The following is a 12,172-nucleotide window of genomic DNA, read 5'->3' on the forward strand; positions in this document are numbered from 1 at the left end:
CCAAACAGAACCTTTGGAAATGAAAGACATTGATAGATTTACAAAATGCAGTTGAAATCTCAAACCTTCATGCCTATAATCACAGCATATTGGGGTTTTTATGCCCTAATCCCCAGGCCCTGTTCCATGCTGACCAGGGATACCGGATCATCGACAGAGTTGCCTTCCACAGAAGTCTGTCCACCTGCCTCTGGAGCTTAAAGGGAGCACATAGTTTGTGAAGGAGCACACAGCTGTGGGGTTTTACCCCACAGTTGACCATCTATCTTCTTGGCAGAAGATTCTGTTTATATATCTTGTCTCATATAAATAGGGTTATTTGTTCTTTTCTTGTTGATTAGTTTGAGTTCTCTGTAGATTCTTGTTATTAGATCTTTATTACATTTGTAGCATGCAAATGTCTTCTCACATTCTGAAGCTTATCTGTTTGTTTTACTTGTTCTGCCCTTAGCTGTGCAGAAGTTTTTGAGCTTGATCAGATCTTATTTATTTATTGTTGTTCTTGCTGTGATTGCCAATGGGGTTACCATAAAATCTTTTCCTAGGCCAATTTTGTCAATAGTTTTCCCCACGCTTTCTTCTAGAATTTTTATTATTTCATGTCTTAAATTTAAATCTTATCTAGTGTGAGTTAATTTCTATAAGTGGTGAGAAGGAGGTACCTGTCCAGTGTCAGCTTTTTCCAATTGGCTAACCGGTTCTCCCAGCACCATTTATTAAATAGGGATTCTTTTCCGCAGGGTATACTTTTGTTTGTTTACAAAATGAAAATCAGATGATGATACGTTGCTGGTTTTATCTCTAGGTTCTCTATTCTATTCCATAGATCTGTGTCTCTACTTTTGTGCCATTATCATGCCATTTTAATAACTATAGACTTATAGTATAGCCTGAAATCTGGCAATATGATATCTCCAGATTTGTCTTTATTTCTATGATTCTATTGGCTATTTGGATTTTTTTTCTGGTTCCATATGAAGCAAAGTACTATTTTTTTCAGTTTCTTCCAAGTATAACATGGTGCTTTAATGGGGATTGCATTGAATCTATAGATAGTTTTGTGTAGTATGGACATTTTAATGATGTTCATTTGTCTCAGCCATGATTATAGTATGTTCTTCCATTTATTAACTTCTGCTATTTCTTTTCTCAGGGTTTCAAATTTATGTCTGTAGAGATCCTTCACATCTTTTGTTCTGTATGTTCCCAGGTATATCATTTACTTTGAAGCTACTGTGAAGGGTATTGTGACCTTGATTTGATTCTCAGCTTGACTGTTAATGACATGTATGAGGACTACTGATTTGTGGACAATGATTTTATATCTCAAGACATTACTTTATTTATTGATCATGTTAAGGAGACTTGTGGTTGAGTCCCTGGGTTTTTCTATGTACAAGATCAAGTCATTGGCAAAGAGCAAGAGTTTGACCTCTTCTGTCCCCATCTGAATGTCCTGGATATCCTCTTGCCAGATTACATTGTGTAGAAGTTCTAGCAAAATGTTGAATAGTAATGGGGATAGTGGACATCCAGGTTAAGTTCCAGTTCTAGGTGGAAATGCTATCAATATTACTTCATTCAGTATGATATTGGCTGTGGGTTTGTCATAGTTTAAGTTTAAGAAATATAAGTTTAAGCAGTGTCTCATCTATGCTTGTTTTCTTAAGTGTTCTTATCAGAAAAGGATGCTGAATTTTGTTAAATGCTTTTTCTGCATTTATTGAAAGGATCACATGGTCTTTGTTTTTGCTTCTATTTATGTGTTGAATTACATTTATAGATTTACATATGTTTAACCATCCTTGCTTCCCTGGGATAAAGTGTACCTGATTGTGATATACCAATTTTTTTTAATGTGTAGCTGTATTCTGTTCTAAGATTTTGTTGAATGTTTTTGTGTTGATGTTCATTAATGATATTGGTCTATAGTTTTCTTTTTCTAGAGGGAGTCCTTTTCTGGTTTTGGCATAAGAGTGATACTTGCTTTATGGAAGGAGTTTGGGATAGTTCTTTCTTTCTCAATGTTTTGGAATAGGTTCTGCAATTTAGGTACAAGGTCTTTGTTGAGGTTGGTGGAATTGGGTGTAAAACTGTCTGGTCCAGGGCTTTTCTTTGTTAGAAGCTTTTCATTATTGTTGAAATTTTGATAATTCATATTGGTCTGGTCAAAAGTTCTAATTCTTTCTGGTTGAGTTTAGGGAGGTGGTATGATTACATGTATTGGTCCATTTCCTCCATGTTTTAAAATTTCTGGACATCAAGTTTTCTGTAGTAATCATTGGCGGTCTTTGGAATCTCTGTGGTATCTATTGAGGTTTTCCCTTTTCTGCTTTGAATGAAGTTATTACTGACCTTACTTTTCTGTTTCTAGTTAATCTGGCTAATGGTTAGTTGATTTTACTAATCTTTTCAAAGAAGCAACCTTTTATTTTGCTAACCTTCCAAATGGACTTTTTTTGCTCAATTCCATTTAATATTGATCTCATTTTGATTTATTTCTTTGCTTTTGTTAGATTTGGGATTGTATCGCTCTCCCTTTTCCAGTTCCTTCAGATATTCCTTAGGTGGTTGATTTGCACTCTGTGTTTTGGATGTGGGCATTTAATGAGATAAATTTACCTCTTAGGATTACCTTTGCAGTATTCCACAGATTTTAGTAGCTTACTGCTTCATTGTCATTTTGTTCCAAAAATCGAATGATTTCTTTCTTTATCTCCTCTTTGACCCAATTGTCATTCAGCACAAGGTTGTTTAGTTTCCTTGGCTTTTTGTGGGGATGAAGGTTTTAGTTGGATTTGAATTCTACTTTTATTCTGTGATGATTCAAAAAGAAAAAAAAAAACATATAATTTATATTTTTTATATTTGTTGAGATTTGATTTGTACCCTAAGATATATGATCAATTTTGTAGAATGATCCATTTGCTCATGAGAAGAATGTATATTTAGTATTATTGGGGTCATATATATTCTGTATATATCTGTTAAGCCTATTTATTATAAAGTTGTTTGTAAGTCCATTGCTTCTTTGTTTAGTTTCTGCTTGGAGGATCTGTTCATTTCTGTCAGTGGGGTGTTGAAATCCCCAGGAACTATTGTATTCCAGGATATTATATTGTTCAAATCAGTTAGGCATTGCTTTATATACCTGGGGGCATTTAAGTTAGGTACGCAGGTATTTAGGATTAAAATGTGTTCTTGTTTTATTGATCCCTTGATTCATGTATAGTGTCCATCTTCCTTTAATTTTGTTGGTTTGAAGCTCAAGGTATTTGCAAATAAGATGGAAATTCCTGCTTATTGTTTTAATTTTCATTTGCCTGAAATGTTTTCCAAATCTTCACCCCTGTTATTATTTTGTCCTTGGAAGTTAGATGAGTTTTCTGCATACAATATATACTTGTTTTGTACCTTTTTTTTTCCATTTAGGCAGCCTGCACCTCTTCAGTGGGGAATTCAAGCCATTCCCATTTATTGAGAGAATTGATAAATGTGGTAGAGTTCTCCTTATCTTAATTTGTGGAAGTTAGTGGCTTAGCTTTGTCACTTGGACCATTGTGGAAAGAAGGCTTTCTCCTTTAATTTCTGGGTGTCTTTACTTTGCTAGGCATTCAATGTGATTGTCAGTGTATAGAATGGGTCTGATACTTCCTACAGATCTGGGATTGTGTTAATTTCCCCAATGTTTGCTTGTCAGTAAAAGATTTGATTTCTTTATTAAATATGAAACTTACTTTCACAGGATACAGAATTGTGGACTGAATGTTACTTTTATTAATAAGGTTAAAGACAGATGACTGCTTGCTTCTGACTTGTAACATTTCCTCTGAAAAGTCCTCTGTCTCCTGATGTATTTTCCTTTCTGGTAAGAAGTTGCTTATGCCTGGCTGCCTGAAGAATTTTTTATTTCATGTTGACTTTAGCCAAGTCAATTATAATGTCTCTAGATGTTTTGTTTGAATTGAGTGGTCCTAGAGTTCTGTAACTATATAGTATTTTTATTTCTGAGTCTCTTACAATGGTTGTGAAATTCTTCTCTATGATGTTTTAAAGTAGATTTCTCCTTCAGGTATCCTTATGATTTGTCGTTCTGTCTTTTTTATGTATTCCTATATCTTTCTATGAGATTACTGTGCTTTTTCTCTCTTCTATTTTGCCTCTTTAAATTACCAAGTTTAAAAGTCTTGTCTTTGATTTCTGAGACTCTCTATTCTCCATGATTTACACTATTGCTGAGATTCTCTACTATGTTTGGAAATTGCTTGAATGCCTATTTCTATTCTTTAATTTAAGTTCTGCTATATCCTTCCTAATGATGTCCATATCTTTGGTGTTATTATCTTTTTTTTTTTTTTTCATTTTTGGCTGGAGCTGGGTTTGAACCCACCACCGCCTGCACATGGGACCGGTGCCCTACCCTTTTGAGCCACAGGTACCACTCTGGTGTTATTATCTTTAATTTCATTGATTTCTTGAAACAGTTTTTAGAGTTGCTTTTGGATTTCTCTTTTCATGTTCTCTTCAATTCCATTCATCTTATTTTCCACCCATATTCTGAATTTTATTTCTCTTATTTTGACAATTTCCCTATGAATGGTGTTTTCAGCTGTATCTCCCTTGTAATATCTTGGGGTAGTTTATCTACTCTGATTTTTCATGTTGCCAAGATTCCTATGCTGATTCCTTTGCATGTGTATTTTCAATATATTTATACACTTCTCTCAGTTTTTAATCTATAATGTTAAGATGTCCTTAATTTTTTTTGTTAGGAGATACTCTATTTGTGATACCTTAGGCAGCTCCCAGGAGGCAGTTGAGGCCTGGAAGTTGGAACATGTGCCAACCAATTTTTGCAACTCTTTGCCAGCAATAGTGCTGCTTAACTGGCTCTGGGGAATTTGAGGTATCAAGTTAGTTCAACTGGTGACAGAACTGGCTTCCCTGATCCACAAAACTTTACACACATCCCCTTGTTCCTTTAGCTGCTCAGCAGGTATTGGGGCTATTTGGCTCCCAATTTTATTTATTTTTAAAGGAATATAAACATATTTATTAACACTGTTCACCATTATTTATAATAAAGTAAACAATGTACATTTGGATAACATTCAGATTGTTAGAAAGATTTTTTTTTTTATGGCTTCTGCTCAACCAGTAATCTAAATACTGAGAAATTTGAGTCTATACATAAGGAATAAGTTGGGATAATGGAAAAAAAAAACATGCAGGTAACTGGTTTAGATTACAAAGTGTGTTCATCCATTTATGTCAGCAGGTCTGAAATTGCCAACATCACTTAACCATCTGATTAGGTTTCTTTTTTTCTTGTCTTGTCATTTCTTTCTTTCTTTCTTTCTTTCTTTCTTTCTTTCTTTCTTTCTTTCTTTCTTTCTTTCTGACAGAGTCTGAAGCTGTTGCTCTGCGTAGAGTGTCATGGTGTCACAGCTCACAGCGACCTCAAACTCTTGGGCTTAAATGATTCTCTTGCCTCAGCCTCCTAAATAGCTGGGACTACAGTGCCCACCACAATGCCCAGCTAATTTCTTGTTGTTGTTGTTGTTGCATTTGTCTTTGTTGTTTTAGCTGGCCCAGTCTGGGTTTGAACCACCAGCCTCAGTGTAGGTGGATGGTTCCTTACCCACTGAGCTACCGGTGCTGCCCCCTGATTATGTTTCTATAAGCCAAGCTTATGTATAGCTTACTAGAGGAATCTTTAATGTTCATTTAACTAAGTCTTATTTGTTTACCTCATTAGAGCACACCAAGACTTGACTATTTTTTTCCTCTGGGTAGGGAGGTTATTAATAATCATAAAGCTTTTCCTTTTAGAAATTTTGTAAACACAATTTTACATTTATATGACTATACATATAGATATAGATTCTGACATGGCTGCCTTTAAATTATACATTTAAATTGTCTCGTTAAGAATCAACTATTTCATTTGAAACATTATGGCTTCAGGAAAAATTTCTTTCTTACATTGCTCAGAATGATGGTATTGCAGGTACCTGTAATTTTTGTTTTGGTGAATGTTTAAAAACAAAGAGAATCATTTACACATGCATGTTAAGTATCCACATATATAAAAAAAATTTTTTTAAAAGGAAACCCGAGTAGACCTTAGTCATAGAGTTAAACGCAAGTGCTGATTGAATAATGGCTATGGAAATTTCCCTTAGTGTTTAGAAAAGCTGTTCTATAATGCAGAGGAAATAATATGCCATGGTATCAAATGTTCTTTTCTTATAAAAGAAGCAATTAGAGAAAGCTTTTATTTATTTGTTAAAAATAACCAATGTTATTGATTCAGTTTCCCCTCTCCCATAATTCTCTGAGTACTACTTCAAAATGAATATATCAAACTTGATTTATTAGAATGTAGTTATTTCTTCACACTTACCAATCATAAACCAAGACCCAGATTTTTTATATACATACATGTACACACACACATATGTAAACACACACACATTTATATTTACATTTACATTTATATTTATATTGCTATATATATCTTTCGAGCAAGAATGTCAAGATAGTCTCTCTTCATAAAAAGTAATAACAATTTGAGCACATTTCATATTTGCCTCTTTTGCTGGCACCAAATCTGTCTTATCTGAATCTTTCCATTTAATGAAAAACATTAATTTTCCACTGCTGTCTGTGGCACCAATTAATCTTTCAGGATCAGGACCTTTCGCAAAGCCTCTTGGTTTGTCAGCAGCATCACTTTCTTTTCTTTCTTTCTTTTTTTTTTTTTTTTGAGACAGAGCCTCAAGCTGTCTCCCTGGGCAGAGTGCCGTGGCATTACAGCTCACAGCAACCTCCAACTCCTGGGCTCAAGCGAGTCTCCTGCCTCCGCCTCCCAAGTAGCTGGGACTACAGGCGCCCGCCACAACGCCTGGCTATTTTTTGGTTGCAGCCATCATTGTTGTTTGGCGGGTCTGGGCTGGGGATTCGAACCTGCCACCTTAGGTGTATGTGGCTGGCGCCTTAGCCGGTTGAGCTATAGGTGCCGAGCCAGCAGCATCACTTTCTTCTTTGATTTTTCTATCATCAGATTCACTGTCAGATAAAGATTTTCTTTTTGTACCATCTTTTCCTTTACCAGCATTTTGAAAATTAATAAATGCTTTAGTTAACTCTTTAGTTAACTCTGGACAATCTAAATTTTCTTCAGGTTCCCAGGTATTGTCAGCATCTATAAATCATTCCCAATATAGGAAATACTCCACCTTCCCATTTACTGCTTGTCGATCCCTTACATTTTCTACTACAAATTCTTCAGGCTTTGCCTCTTCAACCTTTTAATCTTTCTATTCTGCTTCTTTCCCATTTTTTTCAATTTAGTTTTATTGGAGATCATTTTTTATCACAGACTTGAAGAGCTGTTATTCACTGCCTCCAAGCTGCTCTGTGTCACAGATCTACTGCATCTCCCTTGGCTCTCAATTTTAGGATGGACTTAATGCCTCATCTGAGGGACGATGTTAAGTTCGGAGGCAGGGGCAGCTCCAGGATGTGTAGCTTGCCCCAACCCTTCCAGGACCTGCCAGAGCAAAGCAGCTGCTTTTTACACAGTTTGCCTACTCGGCAAGAATTTTGTACTATTTGGATACTAAAACAAGCTGGATGGTGTAAGTTCCAAGGGCCCAGGACATGGAGCTCACTGTGCCCTTTCCAGGGACTGTCTATATAATATGATGCAGCAGTGTTTGTTATCCTGATCTGCTCTTCAGGGTTTTAAGTGTGGGGTGAAATCAGATTCAGAAGCCCCAGGATATGGAGCTCACTGCTCCCCTTCACTACTGATTGTTTAAATGAGCTTCTACTTATACCTGTGGCCTTTCCCACATATGGCCTTCCCCACATACAGCCTCCCAAAGCACCCTTTCAGGGCTACACCTTGTGAGAGTCCCTGAAGACCAGCCTTGTTTTCTATAAGCTGGCTGGCTTAGAGCTGGTGTAAGACCTCCAGGACATGTTCCTAGGCTGGGAGTGGCTCCCAGATAGCAGGAGATAATGTTCCAAATGCAGTGTCAGTCCTACCCACAACATATTAAAAAAATTGCAGATTTTGCTTGTGGATGGAGGTAGGGACTCTGTAGCTTGCCATATGCGTCCCATGATTTCCCAGAGTATGGTCTCCCAAGGCTAAACTCTCCTCTGTCCAAGCTGCTAGGAGCAGAGCTGGTGGCAGAACCTCCAGGAGGAGTGCACAGAAGCCAGTTTGAGCCACTCTACAGGATAGAGAAAGATCCTCCCAGCAGGAGGCAGAGTCCACCAAGACCCTGCCTTACCAATGTTAGTGTAGTTGAGACACAGTTTCCTCCTGCAGTAGTGTGTGGGACACTCCCAGTTCACTGGGCCACACAGTGCAGAGGACCCTCTGAGTTTCCTTCTGGTGTGGTGGGAGACAGGGCCTATCTTCCTTTCCTTTTACAGCCAGCTATAGATCCTTCTGGTTGCTGGTGAGAGAGAAAGTAAACTCTAACCCTTACTTCTGTGGTTGCTATGGGGCCTGGGTAAGGTCCAAAGTTCCTTTGCCTTTCTGGTGCCTGGGTATGGGTGGCCCTTCCAGACTTTCTGAGCTATGCTAGAATTCCAGATATCTTGTGCAGAGGGAAGCAGACCTTAGTAGGTAGCGCTCTATCTTATAACCAAAGACAAAGTAGAATGGTCCGTAGCTACAAACCTACTCGAGCCAAAATTGTCCACTATTCAGTCAGATAGGAGGGCGACCCAGAAGAGGATAAGTCTAGCTGTAGGATAGATGGCTCTTTGGTCCCTTGTGGTACTCTCCTATGGGTGAGAGATCTTGTGGTTCACTGCCCATGGAAAGCCCAGGGGTAGGGGAAGGAGGTCCCTCTTACCTTTCTATAAGGCTCCAGGTACCTCCAAGTCTGGTCCATTCCATAACTGTCTCTGCTCTCTCCATTCCTCTTTCTTATCTTCATCCTCACTTTTTGTCTCAATGGGGTTATTGAATGTCTTAATTTCTTCTCCTTGTGATCTAACCTTTGCCCACACACAATTTCAATTACTCTGAGTTTACTTCAGTCTAGTTTTTCTCCTTCTAGATGGGACCTTCTGACAAAAGCTCTCTCTAGTCAGCCATCTTGCCCCTACATTTTCTCTTTAGCCTTATTAAGCAAGGTAATTTGTCAGGCAAGAATTTTCCATCCAATAAAACTATGTTTCATAAATGAAAGAGAAATTAAGTCTTTGCCAGATAAGCAAATGCTGAGGGAATTTTATCACCACTAGATCAGCCCCGCAAGAAATGCTTAAAAGGCTTTTAAACATCGGTATGAAAAGTTTATACTCACCAGTATAAAAACACTTAAAAGTATAAAACTAATAGGACTTATAAAACAATAATGTAGTAGCCCATATAGCCTATGGCTAGGAGGAATGACAGTTATAAGAAATACCTGTGTAGCTCAATGATGGAATACCTTGGTGAGAAGGGCATGGAGAGGGATTTAGTTCTAACAAGCATGAGAGAGCTCATGAGATGAGAGCATTGGTGAATTGGCAGTCTCTACACCTGTGGTGTTGAGAGGCACGAGATCAGCCATACATTAGGCTGTAGAAGAAGGAAGTTGGGGAGCATGCACTTTCTATCATGGACTCGCTTACTCTTTCTTCTCTCCTGCCTTCAGAATGCCAGGATAGTGTCTCTCTGCTGAAGATTACCAAGTTCTGCCAAAGACTGAGATCTATCTATGCTGATAAGACTGCTTTACTCTCTCTAAGACACACACACTCTCTTTCTCTCCAGCTAAGGTAGAAAGCCCTTGGGCACCTAAGAGAAAGTGTTCGTGAGCAAGGTAGCTTAGCAGTCTGTGTCCAGAACCTACCTAAGCAAGGCCCAAGATCTGGCTAGTCCCGGGCCCTGACACAATAATACAATGATGAATGCAAAGCAACTAGGTAACAATGAAGTTGATCATTGGAACAGTATCTCACATATCAATAATAAATTTGGATTTAAATAGTCTAACTGTTCCAATGAAAAGATGTTGGTTGTCAGAAGCATAACATACAAATATCTTTTCCCATTCTGCAGGCTATCTCTTTGCTTTTTTTACAGTGCTCATGGTTGTGCAGAAATAGTTTAGTTTTAACAAATGCTAGTAATATAATTTTGATGTTGCTTCAATTGCCAAGGGGTCCTACTCATAAAAAAATTAACCTAGGCCAATTTTTTTAATAAAATAGCTGTGTACATTAATGAAATCATGGGGTACAATGTGCTGGTTTTATATACAATTTGAAATATTTTCATCAAACTGGTTAAAATAGCCTTCACAGTATTTTTCTTAGTTATGTGTTAAGACATTTATATTCTACATTTAGTAAATTTCACATGTACTCTTGTAAGATGCACCAAAGGTGGGGTCCAAACAATTACCCTCCCTCTACCCATCCTCTCATTCCCGCTCCCCTCCTTTTCTCCTTTCCCCATATTCATGGTCTATAATTGGGTCATAGCTTTCATATGAAAGCTATAAATTGGTTTAATAGTAGGGTTGAGTACATTGGATACTTTTCCTTCCATTTTTGAGATATTTTGCTAAGAAACATATGTTACAGCTCTATCCACATAAACATGAAAGAGGTAAAGTCTCCATCTTTCTTTAAGGTTGCATAATATTACATGGGATACATATATCACAATTTTTTAATCCATTCTTGGGTCGATAGGTATTCTTCCATGACTTAGCTATTATGAATTGAGATTCTTCCATGACTTAGCTATTATGAATTGAACTGCAATAAACATTCTGGTACAAATATCCTTGTTATAATGTAACTTTTGGTCTTCTGAATATATACTTAGTAGAGGAATTGTAGGATCGAATGGTAGGTGTATTTTTAGATGACCTAAGTGTTCTCCAAAAAGCTTTCCAAAAGGAACGTATTAGTTTGCATTCCCACCAGCAGTGTAGAAGTGTTCCCATTTCTTTGCATTCACGCCAACATCTCTGGCTTTGAAATATTATGATGTGGGCTAACCTTACTGGAGTTAGATGATATCTCAAAGTAGTTTTGATTGCATTTCTCTCATGATTCAGAATGATGAGCATTTTTTCATGTCTGTAGGCCATGTGCCAGTCTTGTTTGGAGAAGTTTCTTTTCAAGTCCCTTGCCCACCCTGAGATGGGATCACTTGTTCTTTTCTTGCTAATACATTTAGAGTTTTCCCTATACTTTCTTCTAGTATTTTTATAGTTTCATGTCTAAAGTTTAAATCTTTAATCCAGTGAGAGTCTATCTTAGTTAATGATGAAAGGTGTGGGTCCAGTTTCAGTCTTCTACAGGTCACCAACCAGTTCAGCCAGCACCATGTGTTAAATTGGGAGTCTTTTCCCCACTGAATGTTTTTAATTGGCTTGTCAAAGATCAAATAATGGTAAGTAGCTGGGTTCATCTCATGGTTCTCTATTCTTTTCCATACATCTACCTCTCTGTTTTTGTGCTGGTAGCATGCAGATTTGATCACTATCGATTTATAGTACAGTCTGAGGTCAGGTAGTGTGATTCCTCCTGCTTTGTTTTTATTTTTGAGTAATGTCTTGGCTATTTGGAGTTTTTTTCCTGATTCCATATAAAATGACATTTTATTTTTTTCAAGATTTTTAAAGTATGACAGTGGAGCTTTAATAGGTATTGCATTAAAATTATATACTGCTTTGGGTAGTATGCACATTTTAACAATGTTGATTCTTCCTAGCCATGAGCATGATATGTTTTTCCATTTGTTAACATCTTCAGTTATTTCTTTTCTTAGAGTTTCATAGTTTTCTTTATAGAGATCTTTCACATCCTTTGTTAGGTAAACTCTCAAATATTTCATCTTCTTTAGCACTACTGTGAATGGAATAGAGTCCTTGACTATTTTTTCAGTTTGACTGTTATTGGTATATAAAGGCTACCAATTTATGAGTGTTGGTTTTATAACCTGAGACGTTGCTGTATTCCTCGATCACTTCTAAGAGTTTTGTAGTCAAATCTCTGGTGTTTTCCAGATGTACAATCATATCATGTGCAAAGAATGAAAGTTTAGGCTCGGCGCCTATAGCTCAACCGGCTAAGGCGCCAGCCACGTACACCTAAGGTGGCAGGTTCGAATCCCCAGCCCGGACCCGCCAAACAACAA

At 37.3% G+C, this 12,172-nt stretch overlaps 1 protein-coding gene and 1 pseudogene across 8 annotated transcripts in view; one reads left to right on the forward strand and one right to left on the reverse strand.

Annotated features, from left to right (window-relative positions):
- Positions 1 to 12,172, forward strand: part of ARHGEF9 (Cdc42 guanine nucleotide exchange factor 9) — a 290,995-nt gene that overhangs the window by 226,017 nt on the left and 52,806 nt on the right. The window lies entirely within an intron of this gene.
- LOC105888310 lies at positions 99 to 7,372 on the reverse strand (annotated as a pseudogene).

The sequence above is a fragment of the Otolemur garnettii genome, unplaced genomic scaffold (assembly GCF_000181295.1).
Source record: "Otolemur garnettii isolate 467f Iridium unplaced genomic scaffold, OtoGar3 scaffold00272, whole genome shotgun sequence".
NCBI lineage: Eukaryota > Metazoa > Chordata > Mammalia > Primates > Galagidae > Otolemur > Otolemur garnettii.